Source organism: Spermophilus citellus (assembly GCF_964194105.1).
Source record: "Spermophilus citellus genome assembly, chromosome: 8".
Lineage (NCBI taxonomy): Eukaryota > Metazoa > Chordata > Mammalia > Rodentia > Sciuridae > Spermophilus > Spermophilus citellus.
The window spans coordinates 135,966,289-135,983,290 of NC_138189.1; the positions used below are offsets into that span (position 1 = coordinate 135,966,289).

Genomic DNA, 17,002 nt, shown 5'->3' on the forward strand with positions numbered 1-17,002 from the left:
AAGCCAGAAAAACCAAACCAAATTTAACTGGGATGATACAGTAGCCAGGGAAAAAATTCAGGGAACTATAAATGATCAGTAAGGGTACATATAATTTACTTGTCACCATTGCTAAATTGATGCCTACCTCAAGGCCTAGGTACAAGTTCTATATACAACAAACAGAAAAAGCAATCACAAAAATATACTCCTGAGTATTCGATATATAGAAACAGTTCTTAAAATCTTTACTGAGGCAGGGACTGCTCTGAGAATCTGAAAAACAGCTGCAGAAACTTTTCCTAGAGAAAGGGTCATAGAAACAGTGCACATTTCAGGGGTCCCAAGGACTGCTGCAGCACAGGTTAAGAATGCCTGGCCAGGATTTCACTTCAGTTCTCCTTTCTACCAACAACAGTTTGGTGTGAGGCTGGTCTGCCTTGGACCCCCACCAGGGAAACTGAGTTACCAACATTACACTGGAAAGCGGATCCACTGGTGGCATTAACTCCCTATACAACACTGTGGGGTGGGACCCGTGGATTTCTGCTTGTCCTAATATTTTACTTCTCTCGACACAGTCCCCACTTCGGGGCTATGTCCACATTCTGACTGTGGGGTTTTCCAGGTTTCCTTACCCTGACCAGGAGGAGGTTAAAGAGAAATAAGAGTCCGGCTAGGAGGTGATCCAAGGTAAGCATGCCACCTTCTGTGTGAGCTGGATGAGGCCCCGGGTGACAGTAGGAGTTCAGCATGTACTAGGAAGAAAGCCAGCCTACCTTGGGTTCATCAGGCCTCACCCTCCATGTGCACCAAGAGTGGGTGAGCTCCGGTGAAGATATGGGCATTGGGAAGTGGGGTCAGGATATCCACTCCACCTTTGGAAAGGGGCTTCTGGCCTGACTCTGGCCTAGACATAAGGTAGCTGGAGTTTATATGTCATCTGGCCAGTTGAAATTTGGAAAGAGAGATACAGCTAGTAAAGAACGAGAATGTACCTGGCTGTGCCTTCGGTACGTCTCCCTATGAACCTATGAAGGCCAAGATGGTGTAGAGGTCCAGAAAGAGTTCTCCCAACCTAGCCTAATACAGCAAAAGTAGAGTAAAGAGCCACATGTCACCATGAGCTCCAGACAGGCCCACAGTCACTGAGCCATTAACTGCATTTCCAAGTATCTCTCCTATGGAATAGCACAAAATAAAGCTAAATATTAGGCACCAAAATATCCCAGAGTGTTGTTCTATTTGTAAATATCTGAAAGAGTCTAATATGCAACTGAAGACAGGGTAACCAACTATCCCTGTTTTCCTAGGACGGCCCAGGTTTAGAACCCATATTCTAGGGACAACCTCTCCATCCCCCTCCTGGGTGAACCAGGATGGTTGGTGGCAGTAGGGAACAGAGTAAATAAACCATGACACATTCCCACAGAGGAGTCTTGCACGACCATTAACGTGGCATAGCGTTTGAAAGATGTCTTTTCTTCCATGGTTTGCAAAATTTCCACAATTTCGAGATATCACAGCAAGACATTCATTTTTCCATTTGCAGAAAGTAGAATCTGGTGTGAAGGAATACGGGCAACACCTTCCTTTTTGCCTATTCTGGTTCTCCGGTCACCTGGGTCAGGTCAAGCTGACTACGCCAGTGTGTCCCCAGCACCTTGTGCACATCACCATCATGATACTCTCCTCCTGCACATCAGGCAGTCCTCAGATAGCCGCTTTCTTCTCCTAAGACCCTATCTTATTCCTCTTAAAGGATGTGGCAGCGAATGGACATGTGATAAATGTTACCTGAATAAACAAATTTCTGATGCCAGATCTTCCTGTATAATGGACGATCATTTGGTGAAATGATACAAACGGCCTTCTGATTATTTTAAGAGTTCAGCTACAACCTCCATCAACTCTCTGCCTCCTCAAGGATCCGTAAACAAAAAGTGAAACCAACTTAAGGGACAAATTAATATGAACCCCAGAGCTGGCACCGTGCCAATATGGTAATGTTAGAAGCCCACAGCTTCAGACAGTTCCTGCAGAATCATGAGAAGACCCACATACTTGGTAAGAACTCAACTTAAATGTTACTGTTTTATGTGATAGAAATTGATACCACATTTCCAATTCAAGGCCTCACATTTTTCTGCACAGATACACATTATAGGTGCAGTTTCAGAGCAGTGCTGGTTGCAGTGGGTCGTGCTGACCATCACAGGAGCCATTGGCCACGTGGTTAGAGAGACCTGGAGAAGGGACTGGCACTAGTAAGGAACTGGTTTTAATGTATTTGCTTCAGTTCAGCCATATGATGCTAAGAGCTGTCTAATGGAGATTGCGGTTTTCAGGGACATTTCTTTAACTTAAGGAAGAGGCAACAACAATTGCTGAAGCAGGTGTAGCTCTAAATTAAAAAAAAAAAAAAAAAAACAACCCACAAGGAGTCGTTCCACTGTGTAATGCTAGTCTAAGCACTGCGCCTGAGAACCCATTTCCTGATTTTACTGTGTTCCACGAACTTCTTCTACTCCACAAATGCACCCCCCATGCATGTCACTATTATCAGTATTTGGAAAAGAACATCGTTGCTTAAATAACTTAGTGTTTTTAAAAAATCATGACACCAGGGGCTGGGGATGTGGCTCAAGCGGTAGTGCACTCGCCTAGCATGCGTGCAGCCCGGGTTTGAGCCCCAGCACCACATACAAACAAAGATGTTGTGTCCGCCGAAAACTGAAAAATAAATATTTTTTTTTTAAAATCACGACACCAATAGCCATTTTGATTTTTTAAAATCAGATTTTATCTTCCATAACAAAAAACAGATTTCTAAGTTCTTTTTCTTGTTCTATCAATCCAAAATAATAATTTCTGAGATAGAACTAGTGTTTTTTCAGTTTCCAGCAAAACCCGAAAACATTCCCATTGTCTAAGTTTCTCACTGAATATTACAGTATTAAGATTTGGATCACGGTTCAAAAACAACACTTTCACATTAGGAAACAGAAGAAAAGCACTGAAGTGTCTCTAAAACAAATTTTAAACTTCTATAATTACGTTGCTATGTAATAAGCCAGAATAATGCATAGGATCATGTTTTCCTGAGTACTAGAACTTGGTCTAAACCTTCTAGGACAAAGATGTGGTAATGAAAAACTTCCCTGGGAAGAATTCATCTCCAAAGGGATGAATTATGTATACCAGAGTGACTGGCTAAAGTACATGGAATCCGACATGCAAGATGAATAACCTCTTCCAAAGAGGAAGCAAACTAAGTAGAAAGTTGCTCCACAGACAAGTCAAGATCTCTGCTGGGAACGTGGGAGGATCAGCCTTGGTGCTGAGATGATGCCACCTGAAAGTGGAGGTGTCATCTTTCACCAAACATGAATCTTGGGGAAAATGAGTCTTCATTGTACAACATGGCAGATGATGATTGCACCATACAAGGAAAGCTGTTGACCGTTTGTTTACCTCTGTTTGCAAAAGATCCATGAGCTTAGCTTACCCATTACACGGTGGGTCGGCCCTCAAATGAGCCCAGTTTTTTTCCTGTCAACATTCCATGTCCCTCCATATCCCACAAGCTTCATAACCTTTGGCCAGCAGGAAGTAGATACAATGGACTGAAAATAACAGTGAGTAAGGGTGTGTGTGTGTGTGTGTGTGTGTGTGTGTGTGTGTGTGTGTGTTTCACAGCTTGAGCACCAGGAGAAAATGTTGGGCAAAGAGAGCAGGGCCAGAAGAGTACCAGTGCCATTTGGCATAGCCAACTCACCTTTAACTCAAGGCAAAACTGTTGCCCAGTTTATTTAAAAAAGAAATCACTAATATATATTACACCACACACCGTTGACACAAGATGACCTCTGCCCTCCTCGGCTCTGAAGTGTCAGAAACCCTGGGAGACAATCAGGGCCATTCACAAAATTCTGGCATCTGAGACATAGATGACAACCAACTGTGCTGACTTGCCAACCTGGAAGTTCACTAAAGTCTGTAAAAGCTAAAAATAACCACATAAACATGTTTACAGCATTTTAAAAAGACAGGATCCACACTGTTTTCTAAATATAAACCTATTGGAGGGCTGGGATTGGCTCTGTGTGTTCAGAGGTGACGGCAGGACCATCCCACATTGCGCTGCACAAACTCACATTTCAGTACCTTACTTTAAATAGAGAACTGCTGGTGTTTGACTAGAGCAGAGGAGGGGTGGGTTTGGGACCAGGAAGGCAAGCAGGAAAGGAAAAAGATGGTATTTCTCTCCCACTTAATTAGAGGCTTCTGAGGACCACAAACCCCAAACTCTCTGTCACCGGTGGAACCTGACCTTCATGAAGTTCTGAAGGGGACATCCTGCCTGTAGTTTTCCACTCAATACATCCACTTCCTAATCCAGTGTTCCCTTCTCCCTTCCTCATTCCTGAGACGGTAGATACTGTGCAATAGATGAAGGCAGATAGGAAGTCATCTGGAACGCAGACACACCAGCCCCAGTCCCCCATCCCACCTGGTCCATGAGCACAGGCATGCTGTACACGACAGTTGTAATTCTTGTCTTGTTCCTGAAAAGTGAGATGTTCCAAATCAAACACAGGAAAATATTCCAAATAAAAACCATGATGCTGTCGTCAACAGGGATGGCCCAGAGCAGCTGTGTTAAGACGGACCATTAAGGATTCCAAGGAGTATTTTATTAGTGTAGGGGGAAAAAAAAAAGACTATTTGGTCTCTATAAATTATACTTTGATATTAACTTTTAGATAGGATTGGTTGAAATTTTATCCTGTCTTTAGTTTTTAAGAACTCCTTTTTAAGTTTAGCAGCTGTTTAAAAAAATCAGAGAAGAAAAACCTGTACCAACAAGCTTAGCCCTGTATTTGTATGCAATCAACTTTAAATGTCTGGGCTTCTTCAAGTATTGGGGTAGAATGTGTATTTCTGAAGGTTGTCCAATAGCGAAGAGAAGTATTCTCCAGAGTAAAACTGGATTAGTAGTATAGCTAGTTTATTTTGAATAAACTATTTGCAACAACAAAATCAGCTGAAAAGTTAGAGGGAAATTACATATAATTCTATCACTACCAATAGATATTTTCCATATTATTATCTAATTTTTATTCACATTCTTTTAAGTAGCTCTTTTTTTTTTTTTAAATTTTGGACATAGTATCACTTTTTTCCCGGGCTGGCTTCAAACCTATCATCCTCCTGCCTCAACCTCTGAAGTAGCTAGGATTATAGGTTCAGCTATTTATTTATTTATTAGCCATTTTTTAAAAAAATAGATAGACACAATACCTTTATCTTATTTATTTTTATGTGGTGCCGAGGATCAAATGCAGTGGTCACACTCTACCACTGAGCCACAATCGCAGCCCCTCCACTAGTGTTTGAAAACAAATGCATCTTTAAATTTGGTTTCAAGAGCCACACTTTTAACTTTCTGAGGCAGGTTTAAGTAGTTTAATTTTTCACTTGTTGCAACTTTTCCCAAGGCCTTACAGGAAAGGGGAAGCTTTCACTTAAGTGCTTTCTGAATCCCAATGAACAAAATGTATTTTATGATTGTAAAAACCCAACCTAGTTATTTACCATGGTCTTTCTTAGTGGAGCATCCCAGATATACTCTAGCAATTAGGGGTTTAATTATAACTCTCTTTTGAGAGGACATTCTTCATGTCCTGTTAGGCCTTGCCTAATTTAGTATAGCATGCAGTTGATGATCTAGGCAAATAATGACTAAAGCAAATTACATATAATCCTCTAGACTAAAAAGCTGTGACTGTGTTCATTAATAATTGCAATCTCATAATGTACAGAATGACTTATTAAATCTAATAGATGAATTTAAGCCAGAAAAAGATCTCTAAACATTTTTATATTAACATCTATTAATTATTCATATTATTTGGTTCCAGTGTCATATTTCCACACATGCATACAGCATATACATACAGAATCCAATTTCCCCAGAAAAAAAGATCCTCCTTTTTATACACACACACACACACACACACACACACACACACACACAAAACCACCTTTAGCTAGCCACCTAGACATGACAGCACAGAGGAAGGGGAAGGGCTTATTTATTCTCTCACAACTGAAGCCCCCAAACCACCTCCACAATGGCATCCTAATACTTATAAGCAGCTTGAAAGAATAAGCAGAAATAAAAAGTACCCAGCACTGTAGATGTGGAGAATCCCTTGCTTCCTTTCAGGGCCTACTCTTCTCACCGGGAGCCGACCCTGTGAGTACACTTGACCTCCTGGGGTCGTCCCCATCACTGCTCCATTCTGGCACATACAACACCAGACCAAAGGCAGAGACTCAAGAGTGAATGAGCAAATGAATGAATGAATGCAGGTCTTGATGCACTGTGCAAAATGAACCTGAGAGGGCTGATCCTTGTAGCCATCAGTAAAGAACCTCTAAGTGTTTCTTATGGTTTCGTGATGGGCATACCAGAATCAAAAGAAGTAGTTTGATAAGGAATTGAAGAATTGCCACTGAACTTTTATAAATGTGTGTACATTTTAAAGGCAGAAGAGAAGCAAACTAGAAACCACTTTAGATGCTTTTTATGAAACACAACTAAGTGGTAAAACTTTCCCCCACAGTTTCCAGGAGGAGCAGGAAATGTGGCTTAAAGGCACAGTGAATGCAAAGGCTGATGAGGGTTCCCTTTCTTCTCTGTTCTTTTTTCTGCCCCCTGGTGGACAGTTTACGAGCAGGGAAAGCTTTAAAAAGGAAGCATTGAGAAAATCTGAAAAAACAAATGAAAATACAGCAGAAGAAAATAAAACAAAGCACACAGATGTTATTCTCAATTTTTACAAACCAGCCATTCAAGAATAGAAAGGTAACTTGTCAATTCCTATTCAACACCTTCCACACAACAACACACAAAACTTTGTATCAACGTAGGAAGGTAAACTATTTCCTTATGCACCTTTGGATTTTTGATCGCTGTTGTTTAAGGAAAAGCTGACATCTCCAGATTTGAACATATAAGACAAATAATTCACAAGTTCCTGGTGACTACAGTAATGTAGTCTGACCCCTTTATTTTTGGTTTTCAGACATCCTAGACATGAATAACTAAAATTATTTACCTAAAGACAGCTCTGAGAATCTAAGGACTCATTTCCATAAGACGTCAAGGAACAGGTAAAGCAAAACACAGACAGTGGTTCGGAGATGCCAGGCGTGGCAGTGTGACTCCTCTCGGAAAGTACGCTTATCTCCACGGGGATCTTTCTGTCTAGAGAGGGGTGTGGGCTTTGCTATGATCTCATCATCACATCAGCCAGACTCACCTCTACACTGGGGGCTCATTTTATACTAGAGTTTCCCATCCACCTTCACAGTTCTTGTAAGGCACTACTACTGACTTACGTAAACAACCCATCAGGAGACTCCGCCCCCTGTGACTAGTGATACATTTGCAAGACTGTCAGCCAGGTTTATACAAATGGCACACACACCTGATCAAAACATCAGAAAATGGTCTCTGAAGGGGAGACACAAGTACTGAACACAGTTTCTGGCCTTATATGATTCATTCAGTGGCTCTGCTTCTTAATTCCTAAAGCAACCAGAATGCATAATTACTCAAGATTATAATAAAGAAAATGGTCTCTAGAGGTAATTCTGGGTTTCCGCTCATGTTTAAAGAACACATAAAACTCTTGCATTAGTAGGAATTCTGTTTCTTAGAACCGCAGAATTACATGAGACAATCCATACACATAATACCTGGAATGAATGAATTCACTAAAATACACTGCCCTTACTTAATTACCATTTTAACATCCCTTGTCGCAGTGCAACAAAATAATAATTTTGGTGAGCTCTAAAAACAATCAGCTTCCAGGAATTTATGACTACACTTTACATGTATGTAGTATGGGCTTAAGAAACCCTCACCTGCTTTTTCACAGAGGAAACAAGAGTAGGCAAAAATCAGGGTTTATTTTAATAAGTAAATGCCCAGGCTATAAGAAGACAAAACCTGAATCCTTCTGAAGACTATTAGGAATTCTATAAAAGGTGGGCAAGAGCAAAGACAGCTGAAACCCGTCTTCTGTTGTACATTTACCTTTTCCCTTTGAACAAACCCTTCAGCAAAAGTAAACCTGAAAGAAGACAGAAGAAAACTCCTGTATTTGTAATGCGTTTCTCAAGTCTCCGTCACTGCTGACATCTCTACAAGAAAAGCAAATTTCAACCAAGGACTCCCATAGGATTTACTCCAGTTACCACGGTTCATGTGTCAGGAGGAAGGAGGTGGGGGAATTTTCCCAGCTCTCTATACTTGGATACAGACCTCTGGGTTAATCTTTATCCCTTGTCTGTTTTACTGCCAAATTATTTATAGAGGATAAAACAGCTCAAATAATTCAATTTCTTCAAACTTACTATATTTAGACAATGATATCACCACTGTTTTAAATATACCAACATTATGATATAATTCTTAAAGCATGCTTATACATTTAATTTAATGTTTTGGAGTCTGTTCAAATTATTCATTAAAATGAGTAACCAAGAACCAAACAATGAAGGGGCAGCTGTTCCATCTGCGTATCTGATTTGCAGTAAGCAGTGTATTCACAGTTAAATACAGCAAACTGTGCAGCTCAGGAAAGAATTGTTCCCACTCCCAAACAACTAATTATACTGTAAAAATTAGCAGAATTCAGTTTATACATAGCATTAATTTTTGGTGTATGCTATGAAACTTATAATGTCAATCACAATCACAACCTATAATCATACTTATCGTGCTTTCTGCTGGTTTTGTTTAGCATTTTATCATCCCAAACAGACCATAAGCAACTTGAGGGCAGGGACTCTGAGTACTGTCCATTCGGTTCCCATGTAACACTTTAGATGAAATACTAGGCATTCAATGCAAATATTTACCCATTCTATCAAATTCATGCCCTACTGGAGATTAAAACATCAGTTCCCAGAAATGCTTATCAGGAAACGCAGTAACCCCCATCCCTGGCATCTCCACCCCCAGTTCTACTCTAAGAGAAGCCTGCCCTGATTTGGGTTTCTTTTGGTGATCACCCACATCCCTGCTGGTCATCCTTGGCTGACCTCCTCCCCGTTCCACCTTACCCTACCTGTTCCCAGCCCCGCCCTTTGTGTGAGGAGGGTGGTGGTAGGATCCCCCTCTTTCCAGCAGTGGCTGCTGCATCTGTGACCACAGCGCCCCCAGGTGGCCGCTCTTCCATCATTTCCCCCTCTCAATGGATTTGTGTATAGTTTTTTCAACTGGCAGTTATTTTTTCTTTCTGTCACTCAGCTCCATTAGTAGTATTATACTAACCTCTGAGAATAAAGGTAACAAGACTTTAAAAGCTCTCCAAGCTCTCACCTACCCCCAGCTCACAGCATCATAGTTCCTTCATTAAAGTCTGTCATCTGGGCTGGATTCAGTCTATCCTAAGTACTCTAGAAAAGGACACCTCCTATTTCCAAATGGTATATTCATCTATGTCCTATCACTTTTGGACATTATAAAAGCCCGATCTTGAGAACTTATCCTCTCCCTTTCTCTCAAAGTAGTAATACCACCAGTTCCAAGAGTCCCTCAGCCAAGGGGGGTTCTAACCACACACTTAAGCCACTGATTACTGCATGCATCTTAGAGCTCATCTTCTTCCTTCCTTGGAATTTCATCCTCTCCATCTTCCCTCATGCCCTCAGGCTGCCTGAGTTCATCTGCTGTACCTATACTTTCACATTGTCAAAGTGGACAACATTTACATTCTGTCCTGTAACCAGCTCGATTTCCTGTGCTTTTTTTTTTTTTTTTTTCCCATTTCAAAGGTTGAGGGAAGGGCTGGGGATGTGGCTCAAGCGGTAGCGCGCTCGCCGGGCGAGCGTGCGGCCGGGGTTCGATCCTCAGCACCACATACCAACAAAGATGTTGTGTCCCCCGAGAACTATGAAAAAATAAATAAATATTAAAAAATTCTCTCTCTCTCTCTCTCTCTCTCTCTCTCTCTCTCTGTCCCCCTCTCTCTCACTCTCTCTTTAAAAAAAAAAAAAAAAAAAGGTTGAGGGAAGACTTTCAAATCAATAAACAGCATTTACACTACCATGACCAGGGGTGTGTTTTCCCCTCCAGTCCCAAGTAAGGGCTAGGGTTACATTGGCTTCTCAACTTTGTCCAGTGTCAGTTCACTCCCTCCATGCCACTCAAAGGAGATGGCTCCATTAAATGGTAAAGTTCTAACAGAGGCTTCTTTCTTCAACTTCCCCATGGCCTTTATCAGACCTGCCCCTTCTCCCCAACCTCCCACCACTCCCTGTGGTATCAATCCCTTCCTCTCCTGAGTCCAGTCTGCTGGAATCTAGCCCCGATCCCCTTTCACACCCAGGAAAGGGTGCTCACAAGCCTGGAAGGGGCTCTCCTCCTGCCATTTCCTACCCTATTCTCCTGGATGGGCCCACCAATCCCAGCACACCATCCCCCCTCATTAGTAGTATTCCTCTCTCATTCTGTAACATCCAAGTCCTAAGAAAGGGTATAAGAAGGCATGCTTTTAAAAAAAAAAAAGAGTACAGCCTAGTGGTCAATAATAGTGTTTTATAATTTGCTTTTATTTGAAAGAACATGGTTTCAGAAGAAATTAATAGTTATTGTATTAATCTCTTAGAATAAAGGAAGTAATAGTGCTTTGAAAGCGCTCAAACACTTTGCTTTAACTGCCTGGTAACTTGCATCTAACAATCTCATTGCTCATTAAGGTGACAAAAATATGAATCCAAGAACCATGGGTCTCACATTCAATTTGTCTTTTATGTACTCGACTGTGTATCTAGAAAGCATTCAAAAAATTAAAAATACTCTTCTTAGCGCAGACTCACAAAATCACATCCACTACATGGATCTGAGGACAATATTTTCTTAGGAATGATGATTAGCTATGTTGAATCTATGCATTCATTCACTCATCCAGAAATACTTATCAAGCTACCATATGTGCGACTCATCATTCTAGCTGCTAGAGGGACAGTAGTTCAAGGAACAAAAATTTGCCTACCTCAGCAAACTGAACTCAATTTGAGGGAGAGGAAAACAGTTAAGAAAAAGCCATTCTGTAATGGCTAGGAAGGAAAATTCAAGCTGATCAGAGAGTCCTGCCCTTACCTAAGTAATCGGGTCGTGCAACACCACGCCACCACTATCCTTCCCACAGTCTCTCTGGGCGATCACAATTAGCGTGTGCTCTTAGCATCAGATCCTGGGAGCCACACAGGCTTAAAAGCTCTGCAATCTTGTCCTCCCAAATGTCTCCATCAGTAATAAGATGAGGTAATCAATGTGGGGCTTCACTGTGTAATCTCCACGCAAGGCCATTACTTCAGTCCCCTGACATCATCAAATACCCATCCTTGAACGCCCATCACTCTGGTCCAATATCCATCAGGAGGATACACAAACAGTGAAAAATAAGGAAAAGAGAATACACCACCCATCATTAATTTATTTTTGTTTTGTTTTTTAAAGTGTTTTCTGATTTTAAAGTCACCAAGTGTGTTTTCTCTCTACTTGAAATGGTACATGGAGCAAGCAGAAGAATCAGAGAAGATAAAGAAGCATTATCTCAAAGCTCATCAAATGTTCGATGATGATGATGACGACGACGACAACGATGGTGATTAAGGCAAGTGTCTAAAGGGAACAGAATTGCTTGTCTTTAGAAATAAATACACAAAATATTATGATTTTTATACACATGTGAAAGATATACATATATAATGTATGTTCAGTAAACATACTTGGTACTAAAAATTTATTTCTGCAATGGAAAGTGATCAAACAGAAGGACTCACACATTCCTGCAAATGGGAGCAATTAAACTGGACACAGAATAACTGAGGTGGAGTCTTGAAGGAAGAGCAGGTATCCACACTGGATACCCGAGAAACCTTCAGCCTTCCTCCCCACCTGCCGGCTTCCTTCCTTATCCTTACTCCTGCTTCCTGCTCTAACTCGATCTTCTCTTCTCCATCTCTTATCTCTTCTGTCTACTTCATTTCTTCTTATGCTTGACCTACAAGTACATCAAAGCATTTTTGTTTGCTTTTTTAAAAAGACAAGTGCCATTTAATGAATGAGCTTTGACTATCCTTTTAAATTAAAAAGTAGCTATGGTAGTATTTCTTTTTATGTTTTCAAGAATTTTTTGTTTGTTTGTTTTTACATTTTAGCATGGGCCCATCTTAACTTTTTTTTCCATAAAGCAGGCACCATTAAAAAGAAAATGGCCCTCCATTCTTGATTGCAGAAAAGAGAAAATGATCGCTGATCATGTGGATATTCACCTTTTGAAAGCAAGAACTAGTTTAGATGCTCTTTCAAGACTTCTTTCCACCATAATAATAACAATTACTAACATTTATTGAGTACTCATTAAGTACCAGACATTGTTCTAAACACTTTATGTTAACCTAATCCTCACCACAACCCCACAAGGTAGGCTGTAATTATTCCCATTTATAGATGAGAAAAGCAGTCAGAGAGATTGAGTAATTTACCCAAGACATCCTGAAAATGGACAAGCCAACATCTGGCCCCAGAGCAATGCCCTTAATTACGGTCCTTATCCATGATAGCAGGCAGCAGACTTTTTTGTAAAAGGCTGGATGGTTCATGTTTTAGGCCTTGTAGGCTACACATGGTCTGCTCATATTCTTCTTCACCTTCTTTTCCTTTACAATCTTTTAAAAAAACGTGAGGAACCTTCTTAGACAATATCATCCCTAAAGGCCACAGCTGGCCAATGGTTAGTCTATAATTTGATTATTTTGTCTGAGTTAGTCTACTCCTTTTCATTCAAACAGGCAAAAACAAGTAGCTTACATCCATAGCCCATGAAAACCTAAGGAATATCATTTGTGGTGAGACCCTGAAACAGTGTAGGTCAATCAAAGATTCATAGTGGTTTGTAGACACAAGGATACACAGATGACATAAAAGAACCAGGTGAAGTTACCACTAATGAGAAGCAATTTTAAAAAATCTTCAACAACCTTGTATTTCACAATTTAAAAACTCAGGATACTCATCATCTTTATCGGTTGGACTCAACCACTATTTTTGTACCCTATTCACATGAGTACCAGCATCTGTGTACTGAAGAAATACCTTTCTCTTCAAAATCCTTTCTAAGCATTAATTCATTGTTGCAGTATCAAAATACTCATTATCTTCAATGCCAGAAATGAAAGAAAAGTAGCATATTAACTACTAGTCAGGACACCTGCAGAGTCTAGAGATCATAAGAATACGAATACCATCATCCTGCATTCTTTCTTCTTGGTGATCTGGCACAGACCAACCTAGTTACAATAACAACGTCACCACCACTTACCACTCTCCGAAGATACCAAATCTTCAGATAACAGATCAATCTACAAATCCCAGTTTCTCGGAAGTTGCTCCTTATAAATAAGCATTCAGATAAAATTTGGTCCAAAGTATATTCCGTTCATTGTTTTTGCCAGGGGTGGGGGGGGGGCGGTTAAAAATTGAGAAGCTAACTCACTCTTAATTTCTTCCCTATTAACTTGGAACCATCTGTTTAAAATAACTGCAGCTGTTTACAGCAGTTAGGCAACAGGCTGCTTATAAAATCAAAGGCAGATGCCTTCTCTTAAAGATCACCTTGTTATCAAACACAGGAACATTACTCTGATAAGAAAGCTCCTGTGTATATTACCTGGCAAGCCTGAAATTGCAGATTTAAAAAAAAAAAAATACCAGGCAATCACGCCAAGACATCATCTTAGGTCTTCTAATTGTCTTTAGCAATTGCTGAGTGTTCAAGAAAAAAAGCATGTGAGCATTTATAAGCATTTAATAATATTTGCAGTAACCCTGGCTCTTTACTCACAACTAGGCTTAAGAATTCCTGCACTTCTTCTGCTGAAAAAAAAAAAAAAAGTTGTTTACTTAATAGTTAATTTTTACCTCAAGTACTTTCTTCTAAATGCAGAAACTGGTGTACCTCACCTGTGTTTTCTCTTGGGCAATAGTGACAAGTCAGAGATAATCTTGATGAGTATGTATGTGATTTTTTTTTCTTTACCTAGAACAAAGCTGATCTTTCAAAGAGAAAACTGGAGGTGCACGTTCCCCCGTGTGATTCTCTTGCCCTCTGCCTTCTCTTTTGTGCTCTAAAAAAACTGCTGCTCCCAGAAAGTTTCTTTAGAAGCCGGTGTACTTTGTCCTTGCCAGGTCTGATAAGGGGTTAAGTTTAATTTACAGCCCAGGTCTCTTTCATTCTTTCTCTTTTTTTAATGCTATATTTACTTTTTATTACTTCTATTGTACATATTTTTCTGAGATACACTGCAGTGCATATATACATATGCATATATAAAAATAATATGTACTGATTAAATCAGGGTGATCAATGGTTCCATCTCCTTGTTATTATTTGGTTCATGGCTGCACTATTTAGAATAGCTAAGAATATGGAATCAACCTAGAGGCCAATCAACACAGGAATAGAGAAAGTAAATGTGGTAGATATACATAATGGAATAGTATTCGGTTATAAAAAAGAATGACGTTCTATCATTTGTAGCCAGATGGATGGAACTGGAAGATATTATACTAAGTGAAATCAGTCAAACACAGGAAGACAAAAACCACATTTTGTCTCTTACAGGAGGATGTTAAAAAAGAGAAAAGTCTATCACCAGAGGCTGGGGAGGGGAGAGTAGGAGGCTACATAATCGGTACCCAAACACAGTGAGAAACAGTAAGTTCTAGAGTTCTGCAGCACAGCAAGATGATCATGGTTCACAATGACCTGTTAAGTATTTTATGGATAGTTGGAGAGTGGAGCCAGTAGTGTATGAACGCACAGTACAGACCTTTTTATCAGCCAGAGTAGTCAATCAGCCTTCTCTCCTCTCCCACATTCCCACCCTTCCACTCCTTTCTATTTGAACTCTCTTTTCTCCCTTGAAGTTTGCCTGGATTTGAGGTTCAATACTTAAAGAACCCCCTACCAAAAACAAAAAACAAAAAACCCTGCCACCTTATGGGAAACACAAACTCTGTGCTGTAATAGTTCATTAATTTATCTTGCCCTAAAACAAGGATAGTTAGAGCTTTCTTTGAAATATTATTAATTTTTAATATATAAATAATGGTTACATTTATTAAGCACCTTGGCTCACAGCATTAGCTACTCACCCAAGTCCGTTCTTCCATTCTTCCACAGTGAATGAGCAGTAATCAGCCATCCAGCTAGAAATGCCACTTCTGAGCCTCTGGCAGCTGGAGGTGGCCATGGGACTTAGTTCTCATCAATGGAAAGTGAGCGGCAGGGATGTGTGCCTTTTAGGTGCTGGGTCTGAAGACACTGGGTGTGCTGCCTCTGAGCTCTTTCCCCTCCCCTCAGCTGGGACTGGAATATGCCCATGGCCTATCTATGACAGAGATGGGCTCTAAGATGCGGGTGGGTGGAGCAACAACGTGGAAGGAACCCAGGTCCCTGAACGTCTGAAGGGACCGAGACAGCTCTGCAATCCGGGCAGGCTCACCTAGTCACAGGAGCACAACACTCAGCAATATCTCCTTTGACTCACTGCATTTTGAGATCTCTTTGTTCCAGCAGCACGGCTTTATCACATCTGATATCTACACTTACTACAGGTATGAATGTTCTGGGTGCTTTACATGAATTATTTCACTACTGAGTCTCAGAGGAAACTAGTTACTTCCAGTTTCCAGGTGAAAAATCATCCACTTAGTGGTCTGAGTCATTTTATCCCAAGGACAAACCCAAAGGATGGTACATCATTGAATGGCAGGTCTGAATGGTGCAAGTTAAAAACTAACCACTAAACTACCATGCTTCATAAAAGGAAACCTACTAACCAAACGCATTATCCCACTGTAATTGAGATTTTTCTTATGTGGTATCTTTAATATACCTGGAACAGAAACATGAGCTCGAAATCAAGAAACATAAATTATATTTGGTTTGTTCACAAACATCCTTTAATCTACTGCTAGCTAAAGATCTAAACTCGTGTAAAACTCCAAAACTTCGAAGTAATCAGATGGCTGGCCAAGAAGAAACAGCTTTCTGGATGAAACTTTCTACTCCATTTCTCATATTTTACTGTGTTGCCAGCAAGGCCTAGTTCTGCACCTCAATTCAGCACTGTAAAAATACTGCATTATTAATGCAAAATAAACTTGTTCTGGCTGTGTTTAGTATTGTGTTTATTATGAAAGGGCCCTTGAAACACTGTTACACAACACTGGGGTTTTCCTTTCAGAAATAGGAGGCCACACACCTTCACTCCTCCTAAACTTCTACAACCTGGAGATTCGCCAGCCAGAGAGGTATGAACTGGAGGGGGTTGGCAGGGTGTAAGGAGGAGGCCGGCTGGAAGATAAGCGTCTTTTGTCTTTACATCATAAAGAAATCATTTTGCCAAAGAATCCTTTCATCTTCCAGAAAGTTCTTACAATTACGTGCCAGAATCCTCTTATTTATTCATTCGACAAATATATACAGAACACACACTTTGCTGAGTACTCTGCCTGACACTGAATATAGTAAGTAAAAGAGAAGAAAAGACAAAGCAGAGACTCCCATACAACCATAATGGTTTTTATCCTAACTTAAACTTAGAAAAACTCCAGAATAAATTGTTGCTTTCCCTCCTTACCTGATTGACATCTCTCTGTTAGAGGGGACTGGAATGCTTTGTGCATCCTTCCTGAATGCACACGGGAAGCCCCACCCACCTGGCCGAGGTGGCATCTTTCCTACCCACCCCATGAGCAGGTCTCAGTAAACATTTGAAATTTATGCTTATCCATTTGTTCTCCAACACTGACTTCAACCCCACTAGGTTTAAATACTAGATGAGTGAACAACGTGAGTTCTTAGCCAGCATAAGCAAGCACTTCATTATTTCTATGGGCCTCCTCATTCTATGCTTGGTTAAAAAG

General features: G+C 40.4%; 1 protein-coding gene across 9 annotated transcripts in view; it reads right to left on the reverse strand.

Moving 5' to 3' along the window:
* GAB1 (GRB2 associated binding protein 1) overlaps positions 1–17,002 on the reverse strand; it is a 117,277-nt gene that overhangs the window by 52,503 nt on the left and 47,772 nt on the right. The window contains exon 1 of one of the 9 annotated variants that reach the window (XM_081303416.1): positions 11,851–11,999. The exons of the other annotated variants lie outside the window; for them this stretch is intronic. The gene's annotated coding sequence lies outside the window, so the exon portion shown is untranslated. Of the gene's footprint in view, positions 1–11,850; positions 12,000–17,002 lie in introns of those variants that run through there. 9 annotated transcript variants of the gene reach the window in all.